We start from the raw sequence: 13,069 nt of genomic DNA on the forward strand, positions 1-13,069 counted from the left end.
GTCCCATTCCTGGGTATTTACTGGAGAGAATTATAAACAAGTCCACAAGAATGTTCACAGCAGCTTTATGCATAATAGCTAAAAGCTAGAAATAACCCAATGTCCATAATAGCTTTTGTTATATCCATACAATGAAAAGCTAATCAACAATAAAAAGAAATGAACTATTGATAGTTGCAACAACAGGGTTAAGGGGATCCCTGGGTAGCTCAGCAGTTTAGAGCCTGCCTTCGGCCCAGGGCATGGTCCTGAAGTCCCGGGATCAAGTCCCATGTCGGGCTCCCTGCATGGAGCCTGCTTCTCCCTCTGCCTGTGTCTCTGCCTCTCTCTCTCTCTCTCTTTCTGTGTGTGTGTGTCTCATGAATAAATAAATAAAACCTTTTTAAAAATTATTTTAAAAAACAGGGTTAAATCCTAAAAGCATTACACTAAATGAATGAGGCCAAACACAAAAGGCTATAGAGTGTATGATTCCATTTCTATTACATTAATGAAAAGGCAAAACTATAGGAACAGAAATCAGATCTGTGGCTCCCAGGATTTTGGGGGTAGGGGAAGAGACGGAGGACAAAAAGGCATAAGGCAACTTTGGAAAATGATGGAAATATTCTATCTAGATTGAAATGGTGATTATATAACTGTAGACATTTATCCAGAACTCATGTAACTATGTACACTAAGATGTAAATTTACCTTAATAAGCCTAATCAAAGAATTAGCATCGCTAGTAATGGCAGAAAAAGACATCATGTGCTCCCAAATATCAAATATGGGAAGTATTACCTCTGTGGTATTCTTGCTAAAAATATCCTACATCTAGCATGGAGAAACATTCTGACAAATCCAGCCAACAGGACATGCTATAAGATTCTTAAAATGTTGATGTCTTAAAAGACCAAAAAGAGGGTTGGAGAAGGGAGCTGTCTTCATCAGAGGAGACCAAGGAAATATGGCAACCAAATGCAATGAGGACTTTAACTAAATACTCAGGTTTTCAAAATAAAAACTAAGTACAAATGTCATTTGGGGGTTTAATTTGAGAAATGTGAATATGACTATATATTAGATGGTTCAATTGATTATATTAAAATTTTAGATGTCATAATGGTATTGTGGTTCTTTAGGAGAATATCTTTGTTCTTGGGAGACACATGCAAAATATATAGAGGTGAAGAGTTATGAGGTCTGCAATTTAATTTCTAATGGCTCAACTCAAAGAATAAATGTGGGGTGAGGGGGAGGCAGATATGACAAAACATTAATAACTGGTGAATTTAGAAGAAGGGTGTACATGCTTTATGTGCTTTCATTATGCTGTGTTTTCAAATTTACATAGATTTGAAATTTTTCAAGATGAAAAGATGGGGAGGGAAAATAATGAATTTTTCAGGAGGTTTAGACATTTAATTGGCCCGAACTTCAGTTCTGTCGAAACTCCAGATATTCATATAGAACAACTTATTACAGACAAATGAAGTTTTCCTTACCTGTTCACCGATTACTTTCTTTAAAAAGAACTAGCTCATCAGAAAGGATAATCTATCATTTGCATCAATGTGGATGAAACTGGAAGGTATTATGCTGAGTGAAACAAGTCAGGAAAGACAATTATCATATGGCTTCACTCATATGTGGAATATAAGAAACAGCACAGAGGATCATAAGGGAAGAGAGGGAAAATTGAATGGGAAGTCAGCAGAGAGGGAGAAAAATCAAGAGAGACTCTTAACTACAGGAAACAAACTGAGGGTTGCTGGAGGGGAAGGGTGTGGGGGGATGGGGTAACTGGGTGATGGGCATAAAGGAGGGCATGTGATGTGATGAACACTGGGTGTGATATGCAACTGATAAATTGTTGAACACTAAACAAAACAAAACAAAAAGAACCCCAACTAGCTCAGCCAGGTTTACCCTGTTCTGTCCTTTTCAAACAGCCTAGGAGAATTTGAAAAGCTGAAGCAGTCATTTTCTTAACCTCCACTACATTCTTTAGACCTGACTAATCTTTCCTGACTGTATAAAGCAAAAATACATATAGCAAAAATTTGCTGCCCAAGAAAAAATGACAAACTTGCCACCATAGTAGGAGACATTAACATCCTTCTCCCCTAATTGAAAGAATAGCCATGCAGAAAAACCATCAGCAAGTATACAGAAGATTTAGAAAGAACAATAACATAGAACACTGAAAAAACGAAACTGAAGAAATGGCTTTAAGTACCAGTGAAACACTTATAAAAATTAACCCCGCAGTGAGCCATAAAGCAAGTCTCAATAAACTTCAAAGAATCAATGTCTAACAGAACAGATCCGTTAAAACACAATGTGCCTGAGCTAGAGATTAATAACAAAAAGATAACTTTTTAAACTGTACAACTGAAAATATAAAGACACGTTTATAAATAATTCACAGGTCAATGACAAAATCATAGTGAAAACTGGGGAAGTCTTAGAATTCCCTTGTTCATCTAAAAAAGATCTGCATATTAAAACATGTTGAAGGGCACCTGGGTAGTTCAGTAGGTTAAGTGCCCGACTCTTGGTTTCCACTCAGGGCAGATCTCAGGGTGACAAGGGGCTCTGCAATCACAGGCAGAGTCTGCTTGGGATCCTCCCTCCCACTCTGTTCCTCCCTTATCATAAGTGTGTGCTCTCTTTCTCCCTCTATCTCTCAAAAAAAAAAAAAAAAAAAAAACCCAAAAGACAAAAAACACCAAAACATGTTGAGATCCAACTAATGAGGGTACTCAGAAGAAAATTTATAGCTGTAAAAGTTTATAGTGGAATAAAAGTGTCTTAGCCTGGGTTTCCCAGAGAACACGGGTTGCTTAAACAGAGCATTCAATGGAGAGGGTGGTGGGGGTCGGGGAGGGGGAGAGGGAGGGGGGTAATGGAAGCAGGAAAGGAGTTAGAATGGGTAAGGATACATTCTGTGCTGCTACTAGAGGTGCTCTGGGTCCTCGCTGGAAAAGCTGTATGAAATGTATCTCTGATTATACAGGTGAAGAGAAAGGAGGAAGCATTTTTCCATTGGCTTCAGCCACCAGCGGAAGTCGGATGGCTTGCCCCAGAAGGTGGTGCCTCCCCCACATTTCCAAGGGAAGCATCCAAGAAAGGAGGTAAGAGGTAGTGCCACAGTCCTGAGGCTCACACTGTCTGTTTCACTCGTCATAAGCTGGCTGGAACCCACATATCGTCTATAAAGATGCACACACCTGGGACCCAGTATTTCTACTCCTATGTGTCCCCTAGAGAAGCTAAAAATGTGCACCAGGAAAACTCATAAGAGCCAATTTTACGATTTCACTAAATTGGAAACAACGTAAATCTGTCAAGAGTAGGATGAATTAAAATTGATGGTATAATCACAATGGAATAAAATAGTGCACTACAACGAAAATGAATGAACTGCAGCTAACATATCTCAAAGGCAAAGAGGAAAGAAAACAAAAGCTGGTAACAGAAAAACACTGTGATGCCATTTATAATAAAGGTCTACAACATGCAAAGCTTAACGTATTATTGAAGTTTCCGTGCCTATTTGTAAAGCTGTAAAGGAAAACAAAGGAATGATTGATACAAATTTTAGGATGCCTATTATGTCTTAAAGGAAAAGATGCAGTGGAGGAGAGGGGAGGATTCATGGAGTCTTCGAAAGTGTTAGTACATCCCATTGCTAACGCTGAAGGCAGTGTACACAGTGCACTGGGTGTACGGGTCATTAATTCTTCACACTGAACACATGCATCACCTTCTCTGCTCTACTATACTTCACAACGACAATTGTAGAATATAGTTTCTACAAAGATTTCACATACTGTTAACACCCATGTTCTTCCCCAGCCTCCTATTAAGCAAAAAAAGTGTGAGTAATCATGTACATTTAGGACTTTCAGATAAACTGAGGCTAGATTTCCTCATATTAAAAAAACAAAACAAAACAAAAAACCCGGGCAGCCCGGGTGGCTCAGCAGTTTAGCACCGCCTTCAGCCAAGGACCTGATCCTGGGGACCCGGGGTCGAGTCCCACGTCGAGCTCCCTGCGTGGAGTCTGCTTCTCTCCCTCTGCCTATCTCTCTCTCTCTCTCTTTCTCTCTCTCTCTGTGTGTTTCTCATGAATAAATAATTTAAAAAAATTTTTTTAAAAAACCCTATATTTTCAGCCCTAAGAACTTAATGCCACGTTCTTGGTACATTGGTCCCAGATTATTTAACATAAATGTAAATTGATTCCATTTATTTAGACTTTTCAATTCTATCATATTTTCTCATTTATGCCTGAAGGTGCATATTGTTTACATTTCCTGCCCTGCTCCATCAAATGGTTCCTCTCTATATCCAGTAAATGGTATCTGTGTACACATAGCTTTTCAAAATACGTAATGCAGCAATATATATAGTTAAGAACAGAGTACCTGTATGCCTAGAGGAAAAGATCATTTGAAAGGATTTTTTGAAAGATTTTTAAAAATTTACTTAGTCATGAGAGACACAGAGAGAGAGGTAGAGACAGAGGCAGAGGGAGAAGCAGGATCCCTGCAGGGAGCCCGATGCGGAATTCGATCCCAGGACCCTGGGATCATGACCTGAGCCAAAGGCAGACGCTCAACCACTGAGCCACCCAGGTGCACCTGAAAGGAATTTTTTCATTATTGCTATAGGCTATGCTTTTCAGATAATGGAAAACATTGCTAAAATCATTAATACAGCCCGATTTTTCTCCTAATCTGCCTTCTCATTATATAGAGAATTGGAGTAGTGATAAAAAGTTGCCAGAAATATAGGTAGCAAATGTTGCTTTGAAATCCTAGCCTATGGGGCAGCCCGGGTGGCTGAGCGGTTTAGTGCTGCCTTCGGCCCAAGGCCTGATTCTGGAGACCAGGGATCGAATCCCATGTCGGGCTCCCTACATGGAGCCTGCTTCTCCCTCTGCCTGTGTCTCTGCCTCTCTCTCTCTCTGTTTCTCATGAATAAATAAATAAAATCTTAAAAAAAAAAAAAAAGAAAGAAAGAAAGAAAGAAAGATATCCTAGCCTAGAAGCCTGACTGGCCAGCCTAGTTATCCCCAGATTGCTGCTGAGCCCCTCGCCTGCGTCAGGACCCCTGCACAGAGTTCAACACCCCCCTGGGCAGAGGCAGCCCTAGGCAAAGGTCTTCTTTTGACCTCCAATCCACAAACACAGGAGAGCCTTTGGCTATCCCCCTACCCTAAGACTTTTTCCAGGTGAAAGAAAGCTGCAACTCAACTGTGTCAAGCTCAGTTTTGCCAAAGGCAGCTCTTCAGTGGGACTGTTCTTACTAAACCATCAGAGCCAGCCCACTCAGGCCTTAAAACCACTACTCCTCAAAGCACTCCTCCTCTCGGGAACGCCTGGATTTTACACAGTGCATGGTTTGAGTTGGTTTCTCCAGAAGCAGACACGGAGAGGAGAGATCCGGTGCAGACGAATTCGTAACAAAGTGCCTCCAGGGGGTACTGGGAAGGAGAGGGGGAGGCAGGTAGGGAAAGGTGTGATGAAGTTCAGAACACGTACCCCAAATATGGCACTTAGGCATCCTGCGTATCTTAAGCAGGAGTTGGAGAAACTAGCAGAAACAGGAAAATGCTTCTGCCCTTGCACCCCTGGGAGCAGGAGATAAATCTCTGATGCGAAAGGCATCCCCCTGGGCCAAGAGGGAGGGAGACTTCCCTATTAGCAGAGACAGGAAATTTAGGCCCAAAAGGTTGTACAAACTAACCTTGTTCTTTTTTACCCCGTTACTACCCCTGCCCTAAACCCCCTTTGCCTTGTCAATTGTTCACAAATGTATTGTTCTACCCACTAGAAGGTACAAAAGTTTCCTGCTCTGGTCATTTCTTTGAGTCTCACGTCTTTGCGGGCCTCCCGTAAATATTCACGTGGATACGCAACTAAAATTGCTCTCTTACTGATCTGCCGTTTATCACAGGGGGTTCCTGCCAAGAATCTAGAGTGATAGAGGGGAAATTTCTCTTGGCCCCCACCCCCCACCCCCACAGGAGTGATCTCAGTTGGCTTCGATCTGATACCGACTGCAGGACGGCCCTGGAGGGTAAGTTGTGCCTCTGAGTCAGGCCTGAGCGTAGCAAGGGAACCGGGTCCCGAGGCTGGCTAAGGGCACGGGAACCTCCCAGGCCTTCTGGGCTCTCTGCGCAGGTGGCCGAACGTGTCCAGTAGCCCAGGGCAGTCCCCCCAAAGGAGTCACACGTCCCTGAAGTGCCAGCTCACCCGAGCTGGGCTGCGTGGTGGCAGGTGGCATAAACTGATCACAGCGAGCTCCAGAGTGTTCCATCCTGCCTGGCGCTTCGGGAGCCAGAGTCTGCTGGGACTGTCCCTTACTTCTGCCGCCCAGGCTCTCGGGGTCCCCCCCCCACCCCCCAGGGAGGCCCAGAGCCTGCTGGGCGGTTGGGCCTCTGCACACGGCGCCCAGAGGGAGCTCGCCCGAGCCGGGCAGCGCCTTGCTGTCTGCCTCTTGCCGGAGTCCACGGAGCTGCGGGGTTCAAACTCGGCTCTGGACCGCGGGAGCAGAGGATTCAACAAGACTGCCTCGCTGGCCTTGTTTTCCAGCGAGAAGTGTTGATTCACAGATGCTAAGTGATGCCAGCAAACCCCCGGGGGCAGCCAAGCCCTGAACACCGGCGCCTCTAACCCCTCCAGCTCTGTGCCCCTCCCTTCATCCCCGGGGTTTGTCTTTCGGCCCCACTGCCCTTCTCCCGACCCGGTGGCCAGTTGTGGGAGCTGGCACCACTCTTCCGGTGGGGCCACCTGTCCCTGCCAGGCCTTCCTGCCCTCCGGCAGCTGTCACCCAGCGGGCATCTCGGAGGCCGAGCAAACGGAGGGACGCAGGACCCGAGAGAGCGGCCTTTGCCAGGCCAGGCCTGAGTGCTGGCCAGCAGCCGTCGTTGGCCTGTCCCGGACACCAGCAGCAGCCGTCGTTGGCCTGTCCCGGACACCAGCAGCTGCCGTCGTTGGCCTGTCCCGGACACCAGCAGCAGCCATCGTTGGCCTGTCCCGGACACCAGCAGCAGCCGTCGTTGGCCTGTCCCAGACACCAGCAGCAGCCGTCGTTGGCCTGTCCCGGACACCAGCAGCAGCCGTCGTTGGCCTGTCCCGGACACCAGCAGCAGCCGTCGTTGGCCTGACCCGGACACCCAGCAGAGGTGTCATTGGCCTATCCTGGACACCCAGCAGAGGCGTCATTGGCCTGTCCCGGACACCCAGCAGCAGCCGTCGTTGGCCTGTCCCGGACACCCAGCAGAGGTGTCATTGGCCTGTCCCGGACACCCGGCAGCAGCCGTTGTTGGCCTATCCCGGACACCCAGCAGAGGTGTCATTGGCCTGTCCCGGACACCCGGCAGCAGCCATCGTTGGCCTGTCCTGGACAACCAAATTGGCAATTCTCAGCCCAATCCACATCACGGATCTTATTAGGAACCATCCAGATTTAAATCCCAACTTGTGTTTACATCTCCAGAGCCACAGGACGTACTGAAGTTTGTTTGTACATGAGCACATTTGAAAAATCTACTTTCCAACATTTGATTCACTTTAACATAAAAAGAAGAGACCCCTTTGCCCTGTGGTTGGTGCTGCTGCGGTGGTTCTCTACCTTGACCTGGAAACCTGACAGCTTCCCGCAATCTGAACGGGGTCTGGTTCAGGTTTGCTCCAAACATGGGAGGCCAGTTGGCGCACAGGATGTTGTACTACTCCGATTATTATCCTGCAGCTTAAAGCACAAGGATGTTAAGCTGTGCTTTTCTCTTATTCCCTTGAGGACTTTGATTATTTTTATTTATCATGTTAAGAAGAGTGTTACATTTAAACAGGAATGTGGAAACCACCAAAGAAATCTTTGTGCCTACATCATTCTCTGACTAAATCCCAGGATATTTTGTGAAGAAATCGGCTTCTGGGTAACTATCGTCAATCATATTATGCTGCCAGCCTTGACTAAAGGAAATAATATATTTGCTATGTGTGCAATTTATATTGAACAAGACAATGTTTATAATTAAAATACCAAGAAGTCAAATTCACTATGAAGTAAAATGTATAAGGAGTAAGCATAATATGTGATGAAATCTTCATCTTTTAACCTAACATTTCCTTTGATCTAAAGAACCATCAACAGATTATTCAGAGACTGTGACAAAATTGTGTGTGTGCACACACATACAGTCAACTAATATTTGGCCAGGGAGCCAGGAAAACTCAGTAGAGAAAGGATAGTCTCTTTAATAAATGGCATCAGGAAAACTGGATGATCACCTGCAAAAGAATGGAATTGGACCCCTACCTTACACTACTCACAAAAATGAACTCAAAATTGGCTAAAGACTTAAATGTAAGACCTAAAACTGTCTTGAAAGAAGAAAACATAGGGGTAAGCTTCCTTGACTTAGATCTTTACAATGATTTTTTAAAAATATGACGCCAGAGCACAAGCAACAAAAGCAAAACTACTGTGTCAAGCTGGAAAGCTTCTGTACAGCAAAAGAAACAATTAACAGAATGAGAAGGCATTCGACAGAGCAGGGGGAAAAGTATTGGCAAACCTGATATACAAGGTGCTGTATATCTGATATACAAGGAGCTCATACAACTCAAGAACAACAACAGCAACAAAACAATAATCTGATTCACAAATAAATGATCCGAAGACCTGAATAGACATTTTTTCGAAAGAAGACATCCAAATGGCGAGCAGGTCGTTGTTCAACATCACTCATCATCAGAAAAATGCAAATCAAGGGCAGCCTGGGTGGCTCAGCGGTTTAGTGCCACCTTCGACCCAGGGCCTGATCCTGCAGACCTGGGATTGAGTCCCACATCGGGCTTCCTGCAGGGAGCCTGCTTCTCCCTCTGCCTGTGTCTCTGCCTCTCTCTCTCTCTCTCTCTCTGTCTCTCATGAATAAATAAATAAAATCTTAAAAAAAAAGAAAAATGCAAATCAAAACCATGAGGATATATCACCTCACACCAATTAGAATGACGATTATCAAAAAAGGCAAGACATAACTGGTGTTGCTAAGGATGTGGAGAAAAGAGAACCTTGTACACTGTTGATGGGAACGTAAATTAGTGCAGCCACTGTGGAAGACAATAGAGAGGCTCCTCAAAAAACTAGAAACAGAACTACCATATAAATCCACAGTAGGGCAGCCCCAGTGGCGCAGTTGTTTAACGCCGCGTGCAGCCTGGGGTGTGCTCCTAGAGACCCGGGATCAAGTGCCATGTCCGGCTCTCTGCATGGAGCCTGCTTCTTCCTCTGCCTGTGTCTCTGCCTCTCTCTCTTCCTCTCTCTCTGAATAAATAAATAAATAAATAAATCTTTAAAAAAATAAATAAATCCAGCAGTATCACTTTTGGGTATTTATCCAAAGGAAATGAAATCACTATCTCAAAGCGGTATCTGTACTCCCATGTTCAGGGCACCATAATTCACAATAGCCAAGACATGGAAACAGCCTAAGTGTCCACAAGTGGATGAATGGATAAAGAAAATGTGTTATATGTATGCAAAGGGATATTATTTGGCCATGAGAAAGAAGGAAATCCTGCCATTTGCAACAACGCAAATGAAACTTGAAGGCATTATGCTAAGTAAAATTAGTCAGACAGTGAAAGACAAATATGATCCCACTTGTACATGAAGTCTAAAAAAATGGAAATCATAGAAAGAGTAGAACGATGGTTGCTGAGGACTGGGAGGTGGGGATGTAGGGAAGAGTTGGTCAAAGGGTACAAACTTTTAAAGATGAATGAATTCGGGGGATCTGATGGACAGCATGGTGATTTTAGTTAACAATACTGTATTATATACTTGAAAGTTGCTAAGAGAGTAAATCTTGAATGTGCTTGCCACTAAAAGAGAAAAAAGGTAATTACATGTGGTGATGGAGATGTTAGCTAAGCCTACTGTGGTAATCATTTTGCAATATAGATCAAATCATGTCGTACACCTTAAACAATGTTATATGTCAATTATATTTCAATTTTTAAAAATTGTGCATGGTGTATGCATGTGTGCATGCATGTATGTGTGTGTTTGAAGCAGTGGAAGAATTATTAAAATAATTTTTATTAGATTTTATTTGAGAGAAAAAGAGAGAGAGTGAGTGGGGGAGGAGCAGAGGAAGAGGAACAAGCAGACTCTGTGCTGAGGATGAAGCCAGATGCAGGGCTTGATCTCAGGACTCTGAGATCATGACTCCAGACAAAATCAAGAGTTGGACATTTGTCTGACTGAGCCACTCAGGCTCCCCTAAAGAAAACAATTCTTGCAAAATGCCTGGCCCATCATAAGTTCTAAAATATGGTAGTTTACTATTGATAAATAGAAAAAACTGCCATGGTCAATTAAACTTTGAAAAATTTTATGGAAACAAACCTAAGCAAGTATTTTTTCTAAGATTTTTAAAAATTTATTCATGAGAGACACAGAGCAAGAGAGAGAGAGAGAGACAGGCAGAGAGAGAAGCAGGCTCCATGCAGCGAGCCTGTCCCCGGGCCTCCAGGATCATACTCTGGGCTGAAGGCGGCGCTAACCCACTGATCCACCCGAGCTGCCCTAAGCAAGTATTTTTATATAGCTCTGATGTCTCAGAGCTATTTATACATGAATTGCTATGGTCTGAATGTCTGTATCCTCCCCAAATGCACATGCTGGAATCCTAGTGCCCGATGTGATAATGTTAGGAGATGGGGTCTTCGGGAGGTGATTGGGTCATGAGGTTGCTGCCCTCATGCATGAGATTAGTGTTCTTACAAAAGAAGCCCAGCAGAGCTCCCTAGCCCTTTCTGCCCAGTGAGGACACATTGAGAAGTTGGCAGGCTGCGACCCAGCAGGGGGCCTTAGCCAGAATGCAACCCTGCTGGCACCTTCCAATTGGACTTCCAGCCTCCAGAACAGTGAAAGGGAATTTCTACTGTTTATAAACTAGCCAGTGATACTTTATATAGCATCCCAGAGAGATTAAGGCACTAATACACATTGTGAATCTTGGAAAGGAGAAGTTTAATATGCTCTCAATCCCAGACTTACATTAACCTAGAATGCCTTCTTTTTTCTACATAAAGACCAGGAAACTATTATCCAACCCATTCAGAAGTGAAACTATAGGGAAAGATATTAAGTAATACATTTTAAAAGTTAATATCTGTTGGGGCGCCTGGATGGCTTAGCATTTGAGCATCTGCCTCCAGCTCAGGGCGTGATCCTGGGGTGCAAGAGTCCCACATCAGGGTCCTGGCAGGGAGCCTGCTTCTCCCCCTGCCTGTGTCTCTCTGTCTCTCATAAATAAATAAAATCTTTTTTTTAATTAGTATCTGTTCTATACATTCTATGAAATTCAGATTTTCACTCCGATTTAATATTAGCTATCTTTATTCTATTTCATTAGTTTATCATCAACTGCAGTTTTGTACAATGTTTGGTAGAGGGATTTTAAGATATATTTTCAAGGACAGTCCATTGAATAATTAAACATAAAATATGTGTGTATATATAGATAATGCATTATACTGTATAATTATTATACATATGTATACATTTATATGTATATACACACACTCTGTATCCATAGGTAAATAGGGTGCCAATATCATCTGTTCTTTATAATGGTTTTCTGATGAGCAACTTGCTAGATATTTCAGAGACGATTTAATAAGGGCAACTGGTTGCTAAATGCTTGAAAGTGCTGAACAGGGGATCCCTGGGTGGCTCAGCGGTTTAGCACCTGCTTTTGGCCCAGGGTGTGATCCTGGAGTCCCGAGATCGAGTCCCGCGTGGGGCTCCCGGCATGGGCCTGCTTCTCCCTGTGCCTCTGCCTCTCTCTCTCTCTCTATGTCTATCATAAATAAATAATCTTTTTTTAAAAAGTGCTGAACAACTAAGGAAAGGGAAAGACGACATAAGGCAAGTGTCAGGTGCTCCATGTGCAGGGGAGTCAAAGCCCCAGGAGGGATTATCAACGGTATTGGGGGGATGGGGGTGCCCTGGAGCGTGGGGGCCGCCAGGGAGGGACCCAGGGGGAAAAACGGAACTGCCAAGTCCAGGATGCTCCCGGCAGGTGCTAAAAGCTTACAGGACGCGGCCCGAGGGCTGAGCATGAGGGTTGGGGTCCCCGCCGCAGGAGCCAGGGCCCAGGACCGGAGGCCCGGGGGGAGCGGCTCCCCTCGCGCTCTGGCCTCCGGGCCTCTCTTCTGGGGACAGGGCCCAACCGAGAGCCACCCGAGGGGACAGTTTGGGAAATGAACCTCCCCAGAGGCACAGCAGTAACCGCAGAGGACAGGAGCTGGAGACTGCGAAGGACCAGCCCACTGACCGAGGCATTTAGAAAGCAATCATGTGGGTGTATTTTTAAATAAAGCCCTTCCTTCTCCTTCGCATGATCAACAGAGAAACTGGGTTCTTTTAACTCTGCAAATTTGAATTAATAACGAAGAGATGAAATTAGCACTAAAGTCAGGTGATGTGGGAGGAAATAAGGACTTTTTTTTTTTTTTAAAGATTTTATTTATTTATTCATGAGAGAGACAGAGAGAGGCAGAGACAGAGGCAGAGGGAGAAGCAGGCTCCATGCAGGGAGCCCGACGTGGGATTCGATCCTGGCACCCCAGGATCATGCCCTAGGCCGAAGGCAGACACTCAGCTGCTGAGCCGCCCGGGTGTCCCTTAAGGACGTTTTTTGTTGTTGTTGTTTGGTTTTTTTTTTTTTTTTTATGATAAACACACAGAGAGAGAAAGAGGCAGAGACACAGGAGGAGGGAGAAGCAGGCTCCATGCAGGGAGCCCGACGTGGGACTCGATCCCGGCACTCCGGGATGGCGCCCTGGGCCAAAGGCAGGTGCTAAACCGCTGAGCCACCCAGGGATCCCAAGGACGTTTTTAAAAAAGAAAATCCTTTCGACTCAGATTTAAAGGAATGATAAAATGAAATAAAAATTTCATAACTTATATTACAATCTTAAATTTCTTTAAAATATGAGTACTCGATTTGACTAAGCATGAAATTTTAATTGGCACTAAGTACTTCACGTTTCTC

The sequence above is a fragment of the Canis lupus genome, chromosome 32, assembly GCF_048164855.1.
Source record: "Canis lupus baileyi chromosome 32, mCanLup2.hap1, whole genome shotgun sequence".
NCBI lineage: Eukaryota > Metazoa > Chordata > Mammalia > Carnivora > Canidae > Canis > Canis lupus.